This window comes from Tursiops truncatus, chromosome 9, assembly GCF_011762595.2.
Source record: "Tursiops truncatus isolate mTurTru1 chromosome 9, mTurTru1.mat.Y, whole genome shotgun sequence".
In the NCBI taxonomy this organism is placed as follows: domain Eukaryota; kingdom Metazoa; phylum Chordata; class Mammalia; order Artiodactyla; family Delphinidae; genus Tursiops; species Tursiops truncatus.
Window position 1 is genome coordinate 16648139 of NC_047042.1, and position 4465 is coordinate 16652603.

Sequence of the window (4465 nt, forward strand, 5' to 3'; positions counted from 1 at the left end):
CCGCGCACCGCAACGAAGAGTAACCCCCTGCTCTCCACAACTAGAGAAAGCCTGCGCACAGCAACGAAGACCCAACCCAGCCAAAAATGAATAAATTAAATAAATTTAAAAAAAAGAAAAGTTCTAAAATACACAATTTCAATTTTGCTTTTAACCCAGTTTCATCTATTTTAGCTCCATAAGAAAAAGGCCTCTGAGAAAAAGTTGAACAGTATAATCAGTAGCATGTGATAAGCTTTTTGGGGTCATATTTCCTAGAAAGTGAAGAACTCTAATGACTGGGTAAAAAAAAATTTTTTTTGGTAAATTAGGTCATTTTCAATTCTTTGCTTTCAATAAAATAAAAGAAGGACCTAACCAAGTTGTCAATAGGTAGATAATTAAAAATATTTCGGGGAGCTTCCCTGGTGGCACAGTGGTTGAGAATCTGCCTGCTAATGCAGGGGACACGGGTTCGAGCTCTGGTCTGGGAGGATCCCACATGCCGTGGAGCAACTAGGCCCGTGAGCCTGTTGACTACTGACAACTACTGAGCCTGCACGTCTGGAGCCTGTGCTCCGCAACAAGAGAGGCCGCGACAGTGAGAGGCCTGCGCACCACGATGAAGAGTGGCCCCGGCTTGCCACAACTAGAGAAAGCCCTCACACAGAAACGAAGACCCAACACAGCAAAAATAAATAAATTAATTAATAAACTCCTACCCCCAACATCTTCTTTAAAAAAAAAAATATTTTTTTTGATAATAGATCACTGCTCTTTTTGACTTGTAATTAAGAAGGCATTCAAATAGCACAGTGGCATTTCCATAGGAAAATGCCTAGAACTGAGCTGTCAGGGGAAGCAGCTGGACCTAGTTGAGCAGAGAGGACCCATGGCTGAACACTTTAAAGAAGCAAGTAAATGTATGGTTTGCCTGACTTATCTTGAAAACCGCGTGTACCTGAAATGTGAATATGTCTGCTGCTTCCAGTGCTTCGATTCACTGCAGAAGGAGCCTGATGGGGAGGGTTTATTGTGCCCCAACTGCTCTGTGGTCTCAAAAAGAATGACCTCAGGTGTGCTCTCAAGCTCTGAGCTCTGGTTTCAAAGGTTAAGGAGTCAGGGCCCCAGCTGAGAGCTGTCCTCCAGATGAACCCAAGGATGCGGAAGTTCCAAGTGGATGTGACCTTGGATGTTGACACAGCCGACAAGTACCTCATCATTTTTGAGGACCTGAAAACTGTCTGTTGTGGGTTTTTCAAGCAGAAGAAAAGGTCCTGACCTGAGAGATTCAACCATACAACTTGTGTCCTGGGATTCCCTCTGTTCACCTCTGGCCGCCATTACTGGGAGGTGGACGTGGGGTCCAGCCAAGAATGGGATGTGGGCATTTGGAAAGAATCTGTGCATTGACAAGGGAAGACTCAACTGACTCCAGATCTTGGCTTCTGGACTGTGAGCTTGAGAAATGGAGATGTCTTCTCTGCCCACACTGTGCCTTCTGCTGTCCTCAAAGAATGGTTCTTTCTGGCAATAACTGCCCAGAACACAAGGACAGGCTGATGGTCCAATGAGAGACTCAAGGAGAGAGATCCGTGTGTGTCTTAGAACAAATTATGATCTCCTTACAGAGTCATGTGGACACAACAGAGACCTGAGGATTTTGAGGAAGGAAACACTGGCTTCAAAGGAGGTATTTTCCAGATTAAACAGACCTGAGACCATAAATATCAAGGGTTGTGGAACTTAATCTCAGGGGAAAGTCCAGCCTTTGGATGGTGTGCTAATGATCAGGGTGAAGAGACTTTGGAACAGTTTGGAAAAGTGAGACCATGGAGGAAAACGCCCAACGGGAAACACAGTGATGGGAGCCCCTGGTGCACTTTGAGTGTCCCCTCCCCCAAGTTATGACTTTCATTCTAAACCTGGATTCTCCAACTGGGAGCATAAAATACTTTCTGTGCCCTCTGCTCAGCTGCTCACGTAGATCTTCTCAATAATTGCCAGGAGTCGTCGCTAATCCAGACATGGATGAGGGTGATTTGCACTGGGGAAAAGATTTGCTCCTCATTGGAGATGCCCCAGACTCTCCATGCAGACAGTGTCACCTATACTACAGATGATGTGATAATGGCACCTCTGTGGGGAGATGAGGTCCAGGGACCCTGTCCCTATAACTGTGGCCCATCCTGATTGACACTTCCCTGTACAAAGCTCTGGAGCCAAGTCCAGGCAGGTGAATGCTTCCTTCTGTTCAACCTCAGGGCAGAAAACAGGAGAGAAGGGCTCCCCAGCAGGAGAGGAACTCAGAGCTGTGTTAGCACCATTAGGCAGGACAGGTACTCACCCTGCCTTGTCCTGAGCTGCCCCATTCATGCCCTGGCTGGACAGGTAGAAGGTGGGAATGTTCTGGGCTGTGTATCTGAGTGGGACCAGACCCATGAGGTTCACTGCAAATCCCTGTGCCCTGGAGTCTCTGACAAAGATGGAAAGAGGGATGGGGTCACTGTGGAATCTGTGATGACCCTTTTATGGCTGGAGTCACTGAGCTTCTCAATCATGTAAAAAAGGGTCTACTGATTTTTTAGGACCTAACATATTAGGGTTGGGTGTACAATTTCTGCCAAGATATTCTGTCACCATTCTGGGTGTTCTTAAGTGGTGTGTGTAGGTGTTGCTCATATTTTTATCTAATTGAATGGGGAAATGCCTCATTGTCCTACTTTAACCTGGAGCAAGAGGAGGAAGAGAAAAGAATTTGTAGTGAGATGAAATCCAGTTAATTGTCTAGTCTGCCAAAATGGTGTGAATGTTGGAAAATAACCAGTGTATGACCTTTTTTAAAAACTGGAAATAGGATTAGAATAATGCTGTCTGTGGTAATTCAACACTGCATTTTATATTTTGAAGTACAGTGGAATGTACCTTGGGCCATGGTATTGTCTGAATGTTTCTTTCCCCCCAGATTAGTATATTGATATGTAACCCCCAAAGATGACAGTATTAGGATGTGGACTTTTGGGAGGTGATTATGTCATGAGGGTGGAGACCTCATGAACTGTCTAAGTGCCCTTATAAAAGAGTCCTCAGAGAGCTCCATAGCCCTTTCCCTCATGTAAAGACACAGTGAGAAGGCGCCAGCCACAAATCAGGAAGGGAACTCTCTCCAGAAGGGGACAATGCTGGTGCCTTGATTTGGACTGCCAGCCTCCAGAACTGTGAGCAGTAAATTTCTGTTGTTTATAACCCACCCAGTGGGTGATATTTTGTTCTAGCAGCTCAGACAGACTAAGGCCAGTATTGAAAAGGACTCCAGGTGGTCGTCACGGCTAAGACAGAGAGGCAACGTCTGAGAAAATGTTTAGAGATTCTTTCCTGGAACCAACGTGTCCCCACCCTCCCCAACTCTCCCTGTGTCCTTCTATCCAGGGCCGTGTGCCTGACCCCTTTTTCCATTGTCCTGGGCACACAATGAGCTCTCTTAGAAGGATGTTCTCATTCTCTTAGGAGGTCTCCATAAACCAGCTCTGATTTCTGTGCTGACCTGGGATGAGATGAGTTACACACTCCTCTGCTGACTCAGCATCACATGAATTCCTACTCCTTCCACTGTATTGTGTGCATTTTTAGTCACAGCAGATATAAAACCCAGAAAGTATGAGGAAGCTAGTGGGGCAAGAAGTGCTCAGGCACCAGAGAGAGAAACAACTCCTTAAATTTTGTTTCAGTGAAAACAGTGCTGGGTCATCAGAAATGTTGTTGGAAAATAGGACTTCTGAGTCACTCCTTTCGTCTTTTTCGAATGCTTTGTATCTGCTTGTCTTATCACCTGGAAACTGACCTGCCCACACTGATCCTCCCACATCTGTGGGTGAAGAGAGGCTCAGGAGGCGACAGGCACTGGGATGTGTGTTCCTGTCACAGCACAAGGGCACCTTCTGTGGCTTCGTTTGTGACTGGCTGTGGTGGTGCCTCGTGTGTGGCTGTGTGAGGCTGGGGGTCCTGGATTGTGTGGGGACAGGTGTGTCCTTTTGCGTTCTGGGTCATGATTGATGGTGTCAGGGAGGCACCTCCTCTGTGGGGTTGGTCTCTGTGTGTCCCGGGAAATGTACAGCCAGGAGGTTTGACCACATCACTCACCCCAGTAAACTCTCAGCCCCATAGGAAGGAGGTCATGGGCCGTGTTTGTGGGAGGAGAGATGCAAGGGAATGAGGGGACCTGCATGCACTTAGGAGTCACTGGGAGGTGTGATGTAGGGAGAAATGAATGGGGTTTCAGGGGGTTATACGAGGATTTACTGGGCATGAGATTCAAGTCAGATCTTTTGCCAACAAACAGTGTTTGGTTGGATTCGTTGAGACTAAAGTTTTAACAAACTATAGAAATATGGAATTGTACAAGTAATTGTTACTCAAAGGAGATTTCTGTAAAATTAAAGTTAAATTAGAGTCTTGTATAGTACAGGTTTATCAAAGAAACTGCAGG

The 4465-nt window shown here is 46.1% G+C and overlaps 1 pseudogene; it reads left to right on the top strand.

Moving 5' to 3' along the window:
• Positions 1 to 871: 871 nt before the first annotated feature.
• On the top strand, positions 872 to 1542 carry LOC117313550 (ret finger protein-like 4A-like protein 1; annotated as a pseudogene).
• The last annotated feature ends 2923 nt before the right edge of the window (positions 1543 to 4465 follow it).